The sequence below is a fragment of the Nycticebus coucang genome, chromosome 6, assembly GCF_027406575.1.
Source record: "Nycticebus coucang isolate mNycCou1 chromosome 6, mNycCou1.pri, whole genome shotgun sequence".
NCBI classification, from domain to species: Eukaryota; Metazoa; Chordata; class Mammalia; order Primates; family Lorisidae; genus Nycticebus; species Nycticebus coucang.
Window position 1 is genome coordinate 122,463,005 of NC_069785.1, and position 15,894 is coordinate 122,478,898.

At 51.6% G+C, this 15,894-nt stretch overlaps 1 protein-coding gene and 1 pseudogene across 4 annotated transcripts in view; both read right to left on the reverse strand.

Annotated features, from left to right (window-relative positions):
• Positions 1-7,406, reverse strand: part of FXYD6 (FXYD domain containing ion transport regulator 6) — a 36,376-nt gene extending 28,970 nt beyond the window's left edge. The window contains exon 1 of one of the 4 annotated variants that reach the window (XM_053593399.1): positions 7,344-7,406. The gene's annotated coding sequence lies outside the window, so the exon portion shown is untranslated. The other 3 variants (XM_053593400.1, XM_053593402.1, XM_053593401.1) reach the window with 3 other exon arrangements.
• A 4,207-nt stretch (positions 7,407-11,613) lies between these two features.
• On the reverse strand, positions 11,614-12,336 carry LOC128588856 (40S ribosomal protein S3-like; annotated as a pseudogene).
• Positions 12,337-15,894: the final 3,558 nt, after the last annotated feature.

Sequence of the window (15,894 nt, forward strand, 5' to 3'; positions counted from 1 at the left end):
CATCCCAGCACTCCCGCATCTGCTCACCTTTCTGGAGTTGGGTGCTCTGGAATGTGTGAGCTTCTCAGATTCAGAGCCACAGCCAAGATCCAGCCAGCAAAGGCTTTTACATTGCCTTTTAAACCTTTTCCTTCGGCATCTCTCAGACCTCAGATAGGGTCAGACCACAAAGGATCTCAGGTCTTTAGAGAGAAAGGCACCCCATTCCTTCCATTTACATTTAAATGGCTATAAAAATCAATTAAACATCAATTATTTTATTAATAGTCTTGCCCCCACCCGCAAAGTTCCAGAAAGGAGCTTCATAGGAGAGGACTCTAACCTTGGGAAGGGGAAGAAGAGAGCAGAGGGTGGTGAAATTCCAGTAGCCCAGGCCCTAAGGTGGCCAAGGACACTTCAGAAATCCCCAGGCCACCAGGAAGGCAGCTGGGCAATCCAGAGCAGAGCAAGGCAGCTCCATCCTAAAGCATCCCTCTAGCTGGCCTCCTCCAGGGAGGTCTCTTCCCTCTTCAGTCCTGGGCCTCTCAGGGCCAGTAGCTGGGATGCTGCCTCACTGTCCTTCATCCATGGAGGAGGAGCACCCCACAGCTGGGGAGGCTGATGACTGGGTCCTCAGGTCCCCTAGACTCAAAGCTGCTTCTCTAAGCGCCCAGACCCAACCCCATAGGGGACTTGTTATTTTAACCTAGAGGCATCCTTACCTTTAACAAGACGTGTTGCTTCTGCCAAAGAGAAACTTGGTCAAAGGAAGAAAGAAAAGAGATGAAGAAAAGAACTATCCCTGAAAACAAATGAGGTCTCTTCCTTAGAAGGGACACAGAATCCACCAATCACAACCCCAGGCCTTCTAGAGGTCTCCCTGGAAAGACCCCAAGTTGGCCCATCTGGGAGGCACGGTATCTCTTGTCCGCAGTGTCACTGATGACTGTGACAGTCTTTGGCATTCCAGCCATCACTCCACGAACTTCTCCCACAGCCCTCAGAAGCTCACACACACAAAGCAGCTGTGCAGCCAACCCAACACAACCCAATGACACAAGTTGCCTAGAGTGAGTGTGGGAGTCGGACCCAGGCCTTCCACCTGCCAGCACAGAGCCTGGCTCTAGAGTCTGGACAGTGGGAGGCACTGCAAGGCAGCCACAGGCCAGGCCCAGGCCCCACCAGCAGGCCCCACCAGCAGTCCAGTTGGGCCAGAGATGGGATCTCCTCCCCCACACACCCGCTGACAAAGGCCCATTCAAGACAAGACAGATTAGCAGTCCCACCAGCAGAAACAGAAACCCAGGCAGTCACCAGGGCAGGGCCAGCTACCCCGCCCACAGCCAGACCACAGGGCCAAGCAGCTGGGCCTTCCCCCACCCCATCACCTCTTTGGAAGCACAGCTCTGAACTGCACCTTGCAGCCTGCAGAGCGCTTTGCACGTACTCACATTAGCTCCCTTGCACATGGTAGTGACAGGAGGACAAACCCTGACTCACAGGCCTGGGTACCCGGAAATTTGCCCCCCCTCGGGGTAGGGGAGGGGCTGACCTGACTGTCTCTATTACAGGAAACACATCTCCCCCCCCTTCCCCTGATTCTCACCCCCTCCCAATTCCCACAGAGCCAGGGCCCACATGTCTTCCCACCTCCTGCGGTCACTAGAGGGTAACCCCTTGGGAGCAGGGCACATCTGGTCATCTCTAGATCCCCTGTACTGAGCATAGCGGCTGCTCGAGAATTGTTGCTATGTGAGTGAATGGAGGTTTCAGCATCATTTACTCCATTAATTCGAAATCCGATCTAAGCTCAGAACAACCTGAGGAACCTTCTCAGCAGCCCCTTACCCGACTTTCTCATTTCTCTTGGTCTCTTGTCAAATCCCTGTTCCCAAACGCTATGATGAATCAGCTTCCCTCTGTCGACTTCTGCCCTTACGCATCTCTTGTAGCTCAGATAGAGTCAGATTCTTAGTTTTTAGACTCTACCAAAGGAACTGGGCAGACAGAGATGATGTCTGGGAATAGGGGAATATCCACCTTGGGAACGTGTGCACACCAGGTCAGGGGACGGCGCTGAGCCTAAGCAGGCTTCACCACCACCTGGTAGTGAGGACTCTTCCCCACGTGGCTGACAAGGTTGACCTGAGCTGCGGGGAAAACAGACCTGCCTTTGAGAGGGAGGTGGGGTGGCGGGGAGTGGGCACATCTATAAGATCATTTTAATGCAGCTGTGTACAAGGCAGGGTTCAGCACACAGGGGAGTATTCATAGGGAATTTTAGTGCCTTTTTATCGGGAATTAGGAAAAGCTACTTGAAAGAATGAGCACTTGGGAAGAGCCTCAAACAAGGGTGATATAACATCCCAGTCTCCTGATAATGTCATTACTAGCATTATTGTAACAGCTGATATCTGTGCCAGGCACCACACTGAGTGCTTTACATCATTCACCCTGCTCAATCCTCATGTTCATTTGACAGATAAGAAAACTAGAAAATGTCAGAATCTAGGTAAGAACTCAAGTTTGTGTGTCTCCAAAGACTGCCACCCCCCACTCAACAGGCTGGAGTGAGAGAACACATTTCAGCCAGGCCTGAACTTGGGCAGAGTGTAGGAAATAGGAGGCTTTGGATGACCATCTGGAGAAGGTGCCCAGAGAGGGAGCTGCAGCCAGACTACAGGGGGCCTTGAATGCCAGCACAAGGTACCTGTGCTCAGAACAGGCCACGGTGAGCCCAGGAGGTTTGTGAGCAGCAGAGTGATGTAGCTAGACCTGAGCTCTAGATCGGCACATGAGTGGAGTGGGCTGACAGGATGGGAGCTCAGAGGCCATCGCCATGGTCTGAGTGAGGGATCACATCTGAGCGAGGTGAGAGGCATGTGGGAACACTTGCCTCTGTGTCAGTGTGGAAGATTATGTATGTGTGAGGAAGGGAATTCGTGTGCAAGTGTAAGTGCCCATGTTGGGGGGCGGGGAGCCTTCCTGCAGAGGAACAAGGTCAAGGTCACAGAGCCTTCCTGGTGGGAAGTGGGGGAAGTGGTGAGGTGGACGGTGGGGGAGAGGAAGGAACAGGACCAATCAATTGGTCTGCCCGAGCCAGAGGGTTCCAGTGAAAGAGAAGCCATCAATTCACAACCTGCTGGGACCTCAGAAACCTGCCAGGCAAGCCCTGACACATGGAGGGACTCAGTGAGCACTTGTTAAAAGGATGAGTAAGGGAATCTGAGACCTTGGCCTCGGGTCTCTCAACCCAGGGCTGGCTTTGTCCTATAGTTTTATAAAGATCGCTTACATTCTAACTAGAGCCCCTCATCCCTGGCTTCTCTGCCCAAACGAGATATTCTGAGCTGGAGCTGCCACATTCCCACGGCCCCAGCCCCGTTCCTGGGCCTCGTGCTCCCCCGCACATCTTTGTAACAAGCGTGTTCCTGTGTGGCCTCCAAGCGGCTTCATACTTTCCTAGGTCAGGGCCTCTCCCTCCCCCTAATTCTGGAGCAAAGATGCTGCCAAATTGGTCCCATGCTTTTGTCTTGGCCAGAGATGTCCTGCCTCTCATCATGGACAAAGAACTGGCACCATGTGTCCCTAACTTGGCCCCTCTTACTTCAGACTTCCCAGCTGGCCCAACGTTCCCCCTCCAGAGGATTTCACAGACCCTCTGAATGATAGCTCTGGATCTCATCCTCACCCAGGGTGCCTCTTTAGAGATGTCACCCAGCCCTGGTGTGCACCCTGGGGAGACCAGGCAGAGGACGGTACCCAGGAGGGGCTGGGTCCCTGGTCAGAGAGAAGAAAACTCGGGTTCAGCTCCTTGGGCACCTGCTACCAGACTGGGTGAAAGCAGGGACTTTCTCCAGAGCATCCAGAGCCCAGCCTTCCTGCTCAGCTCAGCTGCAGCCCTGTACTGTGAAATAAAGAGGACAGCTTGGTACCTAGACAGAAAAGCGATCTCTTTTATAAGCTGTAGAAGCCGCACAAATGTAGAGGAAGACCTGCCTTAGAAATCACGACTCTAAGCCCCACTCTTGACAGATGCAGAAACAGAGGTATAAAATCCTGGCGGTCTTGCTTGTGAGCAGTCTCAGCCATTTCTGGATTTCACCAGAAGCTCAGTTTGCATCCAAAAGAATGTTTGTGGATTGAATGCATTCGCCTTTGGGAAGCACCGTTGTGCAGGGGCAGAGCTGGGCTGGAACTGGGCCTTTCCGCTCCAGGCTCTCAACCGCCTCCTCCGGGCTGCGCCTTTCGTGACTGGTTTGCTTCCTCCAGGGTGCTCAGGCAGATGCAAGAAGGTGACTTGTTGGAAGGTGAATCCTGGGGGCTGCTTGGCACAGTCTGTCATCCAGCTGGTGGCCAAGTAGACCCAACAGGGCTGGGAGGTGGGGGAATCTTATTTATGGGGGGAACTCCGTGAGTTGACTCCCTGTAGTCTGTCGAGGAGTTTCTAGGGTTTAGGGAACTGCTCTCTTTCCTCCCCTCCTTGCTGCACACTCGTCTCACCTTCTAAGAAAACAGTGTAGCAGGCTCTCCGGTTGTCTCCACACCCCGGGGAACCCTCTCTTTGGAAGGGGTCCCCAGTCTCCAGCTGCTGAAAGGCTCTCCCTTCAAAAGATTCCATAGACACAGCATCTCTCAGGGCAACAGAGAAAAGGCCAGAGATGCAGGAAGCTCCACAGGGCAGGCAGCGTGGGGGCCAAATCCTGGCTGAAGAGTCACAAGCTACTACTGGCTGTGTGACTGCTGTGCCTTGATTTCCTCACTATGTCTTCACTGGATGCGCCCTCACGGCCTTTTTACAGCCTCTTCTGGCTCTAAGAAATCAGAGATTCAGAAACTGTGTCTCCTCCCTCACCATCAGATAGCCAGCAATTAACACATAGCAGATACTTAAAACAATTCCCTGAATGATTGAAGATCAGACGGAAGCCAGGAAGGAAATTCTTCCCTCAGGCACTACCATCTGACAATTCTTCATAGCCACAAGTCTTGGGAGAGCCCTAGCAATCCTGGAGCTCTTTGCAAAGCTGCCTCCCCTCCCAGATTCACAGATCTGGTTGGAGGAGCTAAGCAGAAAGCAGAAAAATGTGCCAGAGGGAAGAGAGGGTGGCCTGAGCCCCAGGCAGAAGCAACTTCCACCTTCTTAACTCCTGTGGCTCCTTCCTGCCTCTCTGACTTCCCTCTCCTCCTGCCTCCTCTTCCTGCCCTCCCCAGCAGTCCTTTGCTCTCCTAGAGCAGTCAGAGCTTTTCCTTCCCTCCTTCCTGGGGGTCAGAGCCTGCCTGATCCTTCACTAGTCGGGAAGACTCCTGGAGCTACAGCTGTCTCCGGTGGGGGAAGGGAGAGGCAGCAGAGGAGAGATTTGAATTCTGGTCTGTGCCAAGCCTCTTGAGTCTGGCCTCCAGGAGAGGAGCTGCTCTTGCAGAGAATCTGGATGTGCCTTTTCCCCCACCTTCTGCAGAGTTCCAGGGAGAGGTTTTCTGTCTGGGTTTACTAAGCCTTCAGGTCTTTCAGTCCACACCCTCAGGCAGAGCTGGATGAGGAAGGAAACTGCCCTCTCTCTTCCTAGCCTCGCCCCAGTCTGAGACCTGTTTACGAGTACTGTGTACTCTCTGTGTATGTGTGCTGAGAAGGCAATGCACGTGCTACTCTTGGTAGGCCTGTGCGTGCAGACTCAGGGCAAGGTGTGTAGTGGTGTGGTGTAGATGTTGTGTTTGGTTGTCTGGTATATACGTGGTGTGATATGCATGTATGGGTGGTGTGGGTGTGGGGGTGTGTTTATGAGATGCAGTGTGTGAGAGTGGAATAACCGGCCACCTCAGTTTGGTGTGGGAGCCAGATATCCAGGGTCTCCCATCCAGAGAAGCCAGGGATAACCAGTATCTAGGCAACCATATTGGGGGGAGGGGAGGAGATATGGAGGTGAGGAATGGGCAGGAAAAAGAGGGAGGCTGAGAATGGAGAGTTTCCATGGCAACCACAAGGCAGGTCACGTGCAAAAGGCTAAGTTGCGGAAACAGATACACACATCCACAATATGAAGGCGCTGGACCCCCAAAGTGGGGATCCTTTCATAGGGGACCTGGAATGTCCACTGATGCATCTTCAGGGCTGGAAATCCCAGCCCAGCCAGGGAGGAGGAAGCCATGGCCGCAGAGGGAGTGGAGCCAGAGGCCACATTCGAGGGGAGACGCCTCCAGCAGCCATGCCAAGCATGGAGGTCGGTGGGCAGTGGGCGGCCTGGGCAGGCCCACGTTTACAGCAAGGATGCTCGCGGCTCCCACCTTCGGGTGCGTTCTCTACCAACCACCACTTGTAAGAGCCGGAAGCAAGCGCTGGGAGACCCCGGCCGCTCATCCACTCTCCACGGAAGCTCAGAGAGACACAATGGGGGAGGTTCTGCCAGGGCCAGCCCTGCTGGGGAAGGGAGAAGAGGGGGACCAGAGCCCTTGGAAAGAAACCAGGATTGGACAGACAGGGAGGAGGGAAAAGGGAGTGAAGACGTGTTCATGAGTCCTCCTGTCTGGGCGCCCATCCTGCTGCCCGCTGCCCGGCCCCACCTTCCCCCGGCCCCAAACCTGCGAGTTCCATTTTGTAGGGCTCGTGGGTCACACTTGCACCCAGCCACAGTCCCTCGTCCACACGCCCTCGCGCTCATGCAAGTGTCACCGTTTCCAGGTAACAAAGGGAAAAGTCCCCCGAATAAAGGTCGGGTGCACCCTCCTTTCCTTTTCTGAAACCCCTAGCCCTAAGCTCGAGGATCGAGAGCGGTTCCCAGCCACCAGCGTCACCGCACCGCCATCGCCTGGCCGCGCGCCGAGAGCCCTCTCCCTTCGACGCCCACCGCCTTGTTTTACTTCCAGCCGCTGCCCGCTTCCCGCTGCCCGGGCGGGCGCCAGGCGCGGCTGTCCCGGAGGTCCGCGCACACCCACCGAATCAGCACAGCCCGCGTTCCCCGCGCTCCGGGGATCCGTCCCCACCCGGGCCTCGGCTGTCCTCAGAGAAAGGGGCCAACTCTGCCACTCCCCAGCCGCTTACCTGCACGGCCGGTCCCCTCCGAGACGATCCCCGAGGACGTGCCGAGTCCCGAGGAGCCTGGGAGTGGCGGGGCTGGGGGCAGGGCGGTGGGAGAGGCTTGAGCGGTTTCCCGCCTCCCTTCCTCGCTGGAGTCGGGGCGGGCTGGGAGGCGCGTCCTGCGGGCTGGGGGGCGAGGGGCGGGGTTCGCTCTCGCCCGGGCTGCGGGGGACAGCCGCTCAGGGGCTGTCGGCTGGTGGCTCTGGGTTGCGTCCACGCGCAGACCCCTCTCCTCTCCCTGCCCGCCCTCCCACTCCGCGCTCGCGCACCTCCTCCCCTCTCCTCTCCTCACCTCTCCTCTGCAAAGAGATTTTTCCAAAGGGCCGTGGAGCTCCGAGAAGCAAAGGAGACGGCCGAGGGGGCGTGAAAGCGCCCAGCGGATTTGCCATCAGCTGTTGCTTTTTGGTTTCCCTGTGGTAAGGGTGGGAAGGGAGCGAGACAGACTCAATGACGGAGCTAGTGTCTCTGTGAAATAGTAAACTCAGGGGAACGGAAAAATAAAAGAAAATAGAAAATAACCCAGCACCAGACACAGCAACCCACGTTAATTAAGAGCCTTGGCAATTAAAGGGAATGTGTACAAAGGCATGAATGGCTGTGGGGTAGCTCTGGTTGTCGTTGTCATTTTCAGCCAGACCCAGAGCCAGGTGGGGTGCTGAGTGGACAGCCCTCACCTGAACCACAGATCTGCTTCCCAGAATCTCCTTTAAAGCCTCCCCTAAACGCTAGCCCTGCCAATTGCCACCCAGCCCAGTCCCCAAGAATCAAAATTCCAGATGACAGACTTTGAACTTGAAGATTTAAATCCTAGCTCTGCAACCCTATCTGTGCCATGACCTTGAGTATCTCTTGCACTAACCTCTCAAGTCTCAGTTTCCTCACATGGAAAAATGGTGGATTTCAAGATACCTCCCCCCTGGGAGGCTTAGCTCATAGTGAATATTCAACAAACTGGCTCTTGCTATGAGGAGCAGAGTTTGTAGGAAAGGGCAGAGGCCAGGTTAACGGTGGAAGCCATGGAAACACACGGGCCTGGCATGTGGTCAGTACCCAGAAGCCATGCTGTGATGGGTGGTGTCCAGCCTCAGACGAGGTATGTGTTGGTGGGGAGGGGGCTGCCTACTGAGAGAGACTGTGATTGTCCAAGCCTGGGTAGCGCCATGGAGACTGCCTTACAAATCCCAAGCCTGGGATGATGGGTACTGCTAGGAACAGACCCCACCCCATCTCTAACACCCCCTGCTCCGGGCATCTGTTTCCTCGTTTGTGAAATGGGGCAGATGGACTAGATAATCCTGAGGGCCCTTCCACTGCTGACCCTAGATGATTGAATTATTGAAGCAATGGAGGGGTTTCAAAACCCCAAGGCAGGAAATATGCATAAATTCAAGAAGGCTATGGAACCAGTAGAGAAACCACAAATGGCTACAGAGAAAGAATAGCCAAAGAATAACCCATAAGGAAGACAGGAGGAGAGCTCTACCCTCTTGACCATGTGTAGAGCACGCCAAGAGCCGGACGACCTCTGAGCAAGATAATTTGCAGCTGGGGAACGGACCCTTGGGCAATTCGACGCAGATGCTCCTTGTGGAGAAAGAGCCCGAGCCCATGGTGATCTTTAGGCACGCATTCATTGTCTAACACTCCCCTCACCTGTCTTGTGCTGTGTCAATAAAAGGCTACTGTGGAGGTTGCTCGTGCTCTGGGCTATCCTGCAAGCAAGGTTAGCTCGCCTTCTGCAAGCTTGTACTTCTAATCCGCGTCAGGTCTGGTTCCTTCCTTCAGCAATGGAGTCCAGGGGCATAGGGCCCACTAGGGGCTGCGACAAGCAGGGAATTCTGGGCTGAATGGATGCCACTCTGGCACAGTCCCCAAGTCCCTTTGGTTCCTATTAAAGCTAAAGCTCTTTCATCAAAGCTTGGCTAAAATCTTACCCAATCAACTGCTTGATCTTTCTGTTTCAGTCTTGTAATGCTCCTTTTCCCTTCTCTTTTACTCTAGGTGAGAGATGTAAAACCACATCAGTTTCTATGCTCATGTCCTTAGGCAAGTAGATTTAGCCCTCCAGATGCCCTTGAATCCTGCTTTTTGGCCACCTCTCTGCGTTGCTTTTTGGAACACCTAGTAGAGATGAAATGGCAATCTTGGGCTTTGCAAGCCTGTTTGGGAGTGGAAAGGCCAGTGGGTCAGAACTCCAAATCTGAACTACCTAGTGGTTCATTCAGCCCCCTTCTGCCAGATAGTTCCCAAGTACTTGGACAAGTTACTTTCCAGACTCCCCGCCTGGTGCTGACCAGCTAAGGCTGTGAAGGATAACAGTAGCTAAATCTGCGTGAAGAGTCCCATGGCTTGACTCTTGAATAGCACCGCTTAGCGTCTCGTCCAGGAGTACTGCTGGAGGAATTTGGAACACTACAGGGACAAAGTGACATATAAGCCTATCCTAAGGGGAGACACATCTCCCTTCTACGGGGAGAAGAAACACATCTACGCCCTGTGAAAAAATGTGGGATGGCTAAAAGGAGGTCACCAGCTGCTCCATTCTTTCAACACATTTATGGATGGGAGGAGCTACTACTCTTTACTGAGCCCTGGGCCAAGATCTGGAGATATAGCTAAAATGGAAACACCCAGTCCCTTATAGCTAATGGGCAAGATAGGTATTTATCAAATGTTCCCATGAATAAGTATGTAATTAAAGCATGGTTCAGAGCCCTGTGGATGGAGCCCTTGAGAAGGGAGCTGAAGAGTGAAGAGGTGTTAAGAGGATAAAGTGAAGTGGGGTGTCGAGTGGGAAATGATTCTGACACTAGAACAGAAGCAGCATGAGCAAAGACCCTGAGGCAGGAGGATCATGGTCTGAAAGGAGCCATTGCAGGGCCTTGAGTGGAGGAGACTGGAGAGAGAAGCAGGTGCCAGGCCAGGGGGGTCCTGGCACTTTGTAGGTGATTCCAGCTTTTATTCTTGGAGCAATGGGAAGCCACTGTAGGGCCTCAAGAATTGGGGGTAGGCTGGCTCAGGTTATTCCTAGGGGACCCTGCAGCCAGAATTCAAAGGGCTGTGAGGAAAGCAACATTACCAGGAAGCTGGAAAATAGGTCTGGGTCCCCAGTGAAAATCTCTCTTCTCTATAGGCTCCAGGCATAAAGAGAAAGAGCCAGGACAGGGCTGTCCAGCTATGGTGGAAGTAGAGCCTCAAAGGCAGAAACCACGCTCAAAACTCTCCTTCCCACTCCACTCCCCAGAATTGAAGCCATGGGAAGGCACTTGGGAGGACAGCACCATTACTGAGAGTACAGGGCAGCTTCATGCTTTGAAGCTTGCTCTGGGCTAACTTACAACTGCACAGCCAAAACCTCATGTGGGTTGCACTTGCCCCTGGTTTTCTTGTACTGTGGCAAAATAACTCTTCCACATGTTGGTACCACAGTCACACAGCGTGGGAGGGCAGCAAAGGGTGGAAAAGGGAAATTCAAAGAGAGAGACCAGGAGTCTCGGGAGACCCTGCTCCTAGCAGGAAGTCCTCCAAGGGAGAAGCAGGAAGAGATGGGATGCCCCTTCATTCTAGGATGCCCACTGGCTGATGCTTTGTATTTATTCACACCTACTTTGTAGGGGGTTGAATGCTAAGCCTCCAACCCCTAGGACAGAGCTGTTTCCTGGCTCCTCAGCTAAGAGAGCTCTGCTCACTTCTATACCACGCTGTGATCCTGGGTCCCTTCCTCCCTCCCCAATCTTTCCTTCTCATATTCCTGCCTTGTCCTCTCTTCCCAGACCCAGACAAGTAATCCCAGGAACTCAGCACTGCTCGGGCTGAATCCTCCATCATGCTGTACCTTAAAGCTACTCCACTCCCATGTCTTTCTTGAATTCATACACGGCCTCACCCTCACTGCTCCTGATCTGTGTCAGGCCACCACTGGTGACTCTGCCTCAGTCTCCCCACCTCCACCTCTGTCAACTCTGTCAATACCTGGTAGAGGTATTTTCTCCAACACAAATGTGATTCAAATTCTCAATGGTTTCCTATTTCCTACAAGTTAAAGTCCAAATTCTTAACACACTGTTCAGTTTTTACAACCAGACACCCACCTGCCTTTCCAACTTCATCTCCTGGTCTATTGCCTATCACCACCACCCCCCATCATCTTGATCACCCTAATCTTGGCATAGGCTCCTTCCCAGCCAAAGGGAGCCATGTGCAATTGTCCAAATATACTGTCCGCTTTCCTGCCCCCAAACCTTTTCTCATATACTTTCCTTTGCTTGAAACATCTTCTCCCTCCTTCCCTCACTTACAAGAATCCTACCTACACTGAAAGCTAAATTCAAATACTGTATTATTTCATTGAAACGAAAGCTATCTTGTCCATGCTGTCATTAACAGCACAGTGCCTTTGTATCTATAATTGACTTACAGTCTGAACTTTGCACTGTTTGGTAGCATGTATCTGCCACCCCAATAGGACAATTTTTCTTTTTGTCTTTGGACAAGACTTTATTAAAGGTCTATATAAAGCCATATCCAGACTGACTCCAGATACACCTGCCCAGGAGACCCTGTTATGTTGTGGGCACTGACTGGGGCATAGCAGGTGGCTCTGGCTTCCCACCCTTCTGTTCAAGATAGGAGTAGTAGTCAGTATCTCATTTGGGGTTTCATGATGCTCACATGTTCAGGCAGAGGCCCAAAGAGGTTTCTTAGGGCCAGTCTTACCAATAGGGTCTCAGAGTAGTCACCCTAATGCCCAGCATACCCTGTCTGGGAAGCACGTGGAGCATGGTGGTGTCAACATAGTAGTTAATAGGCCCTCACTGTGGATCATCAGGCCACCCACAAACTTCACGCACTCAACCCTCTGTCTTCAGAGTTTCCCAGACACCACAACCTCACATCCCTTGGTTCCACTCTTTCTGATGAACCACAACATACCACAGTAGGCTCTCTGCACCACAAGCCCTAAGAGGAATTTGTAACACAGAGATTTTGCCTGGGCAATGGCACCCAGATCTCTCTTTTTGCAGCATAAAGCTCTTCATTGCCCTCCGGGAAACCAAACCTTTTCTGAACTATAGCAGTCAGTCCCCCAATACACCAGCCCTTCCCACCAAGAACATTTTTGCTCTGGTGGCTAAGGTAATGACTTCTGTGCTGGTTGGTGTGACTCGGACCACAACCCCAGAGTAGCTATCTTCAGCCAGCTCACAAGTAAGAAGCTCACTCAGTTCATCTTTGAAGATGCCATTGGCAGCAAACTTCCTCTTCTTGGAGATCTGCCCTGCCATGTTGCCCTGTGCACTGCCGAAAGGAAGGCCACAGTGAGAACTTCTTGAGGTCAGACGTGGCATCATACTCCATTTATAGATTCCATGATCTAAAAAGGTGACCCACTTATAACTTGTTGAAATGAAATGAATTGCAGTTGTTGACTCACAAGTCCCTGCATAATCTGGCTCCAGCCAACCCCTCCACATCCGTTTAAAACACCTTCCTCCTTTACTCTCTCTCCAGCCAGCAATCTCCCAGCTTTACCGAGGATCTTAACCATAGGTCTTCAGAACTAGTTCCCTGAGCCAAGACCACGCCCGTGAAATGCACCGGCTTTCTCTTCCCAAGAGGAAGGGATGAAGTAGTTGGTGCTGTTGGGGTGACAGGCAGAGGACAGATGGACAGCAAGCCTCTCAGGGCTCTGATCCTTCCCAAAGGAAGGCCTTCTCCTGGGGCCTGGGGATCTCCAGGCCAGATTGCTTACAGAGGAGAACAGGTAACCGTGACACTGACTTTGGGGGATGAAAAGTAGGCCTCAGTAGTTCAGAAGGCCTTCCTGTGAGAGTAGCAGGCACTATTTTCTCTTTTTCCTTTCTCTCAGAACATTTTTCTAACTGAGCAGTAATGTGCTCAGTTTACCCTACCCATTTCTCCAGACTCCTTTGTAAATAGGTCTGTCCATATAACCCAATTCTAGCCAAGGAGATTGGAACAATATTACACCAGATAAGAATTCCAAGAAATAGCCGGGGGCGGGCGCCTGTAGTCCCAGCTACTCGGGAGGCTGAGGCAAGAGAATCGCTTAAGCCCACGAGTTGGAGGTTGCTGTGAGCTGTGTGATGCCACAGCACTCTACCAAGGGCCATAAAGTGAGACTCTGTCTCTACAAAAAAAAAAAAAAAGAATTCCAAGAAGACAGAGTGGTATGTGTTTTTTGCCTCTTGCTCTTCACTCTTTCCCCCCTTCTCATCCTTATTCTTCTTTCTTGGCAGAAATGTGGGTGTGATGCCTGGAGACGAAGCAGCCATTTTGTAACCATGAAGAAAAGAGGTCTTCAATTAAGGGTATCAGGGCAGGAAGCTGAAAGAACCATCAACAACCTCTGAATGGCATCACTCCAGACTTCTTGTTATATGAGAAAATCTAATTCCTCTTCCTACCGTAGCTGGTGTTCTGTCCCATGCAGCCAATATAATACTAACTGAAATAAGGGAGGTGGCCCAGATGGGGAGGACAGCCTTTCACCATGAGAAAGTAGAAGTTAAGCACAAGTCTTTTCCCCCTAAAAGACCTTGACCTGGTACTTACAGCTCCATTAGCACACGCCTGACACATGATGGCACCTCAGAACCAAACACACACCAGCATCTCTCTTCCTGCAGTGGGCCCTGCACGGTCCCTGCACAATCTCTCTCCTTAGCTACCTTTGTATCAGTATCTTGACTTGTGGGCAGGAGTGAAAACAAAGGCAGTCAGAGTGGTGGAAGTCTGAAATAAAATTTCACCCTGTCCTCCCACAAGAAAACCATAACATATGTAAGGAGAAAGCATTATTCAAGGTATGCCAAGGCATAGAGGAGATTTGTTTCTAAGTGAAAAATCCACCCCAATCCAATTAATCTAGAGAACCAATTGCTGCCTGATTAACTGAAACTTGTAAGTGTGAAATGTCACCTCGAGGTGCCGATCTCTAATTATGAGCATAGTCTGTTCTGGTTATCCAAATGATGGCACATGACCACTCTCCCCTAAGCCTTTCTACTCTGCAAATATGCACCCATTTGTCTTTTCGTAGTGAATGCAAATGGGAGAAAAACAGCAATGTTGCCCTTTGGAGATAATGATGTTGGAAATTCAAGACATAATGGCTCCCTAGACAAGACCAGAATAGCTTTGAGTTTCCGCTTTCCTTGTGCACAGAGAAGCTGACAGCCTGTTAGCATAAGCAGGCGCCTGAACTCCCCGCCCCTCCCTGAGTGCCTGGAGCCAGCCTTCGTGGGGAGAGGCACCTGTTTATCATCATATACTTTCTTCCAAACCATCAGATGCAGGCTCAGAACAGAGGCTATAGCTGAGTTTTTGAGCCAGGAGGAATTGTAGGGACCCAGCAGGCACCCCCATTTAATCTGGAGAACAGCTTTGCAACTATACAATAACCCACTATCCCAGTCATGTTTGCTGAGCAAGTGAGACTGATTTGAATCCACTTATTCTCCTTTGCATCTCCCTGTTTTACACCCACCCCGAAGCCAGAGCTGGAGTTTAGGAAAACAATACAAAATGATTTGGGGCTGGCAGATTGTTCAAGTTCTTTATAAGGAAGTCACATGAAGCCTGCAGACTCACTGCCAGCAGGGCAGCTTCCCTCAGTCCCTTCCCTGTCGGGCAAATTTGGGGCCTGTAGACAAATCTGCATTTCTTCTAAGGAGGGTATAGCAGTGTCCCGGGACTAGGCTTGGCCTGTCTTAGAAAAGGGATTGATCTCTGATGACACTGGACATACAAGAGGGGTGCTGGCTGGGTCAGCAGACCACTGTGGTCAGAGTCACTGCTTCTCTTGTCTGATCCTAATGGACTGCAGGGTCCATTGACTTCTCCACTCTCCCAACCCTCCTGTAATTTAGCTATCCCTTTGATGATGCCACTGGGGTAATTGTTCCTCAGATCAGGGACATGTTTGAAGTCCTTCATTTAAAGCATTATCTCTATTGATCTTTGTTTTCAGGACTTATAAGGACCTTAGATGCGGCCGGTAGGAGGTAAAACACTCATCCGTCTGGCCATTCGCTCTGGTATTAAACATTTATATAGCCCTAAAACACATCACTTTCCCAGCACACTGTTAAAAAGAGAATCCACGGGTATCTTCCTAAGTTTAACTTAGACCTTTCTAACTGGGAATCAGAAGGGATACGATGACTCAGCCTAAGGAGTTGACTAAGTTGTTTACTCTTAGATGGCAGGTAACTTGAGGACAGAAGGGATGTCTGGCTTGTGTTCTTAATCCTCTCCTCCCCTCTCTCATTGTCAATATAATTGGTGTGTGATGAATATTTACTGTCTGCAAAAAATAGGAATCGTATTGATAGAGAAAATCAAGAGGCATCAATACGTAGTCCCCTGGTGGCCTGTGGACATCTGATGTTTCACCTTGTTTGATAGGAAGAGAGAAGGTTATAGGGAGATGCTTGTTCCCTGAGCCTGGTTCAGGGACCTTGAGCACAACATCCAGGGAGTGCTTTTAAAATCGTGGTAAATCGTATTTCCAAAGAAGGCCTCAGCAACATCTCCCCATCCCTGTACTCTTCTGCAGGGAAACTTTGCCCTGCTTCCACGGGGAGGTGGTGGCTGCTTCCTCTGTCCTTCAATCTGAACTGGCTCTGTGATTATTTTGAGCAACAAAAAGAGGCAGAACTTTCATTATATAACTTCCTAGACTGGACCGTAAGAAATCTGCTACTTCTGCCTTTGCTGTTTGAATGCTGCTTCTTAAGAAGTCACACTACCCTACTGGGGAGAGAGACCAGGTGGAGAGAGGCCTGAAGTCATCACTGGAGCAGCCAAGCTCCACTCCC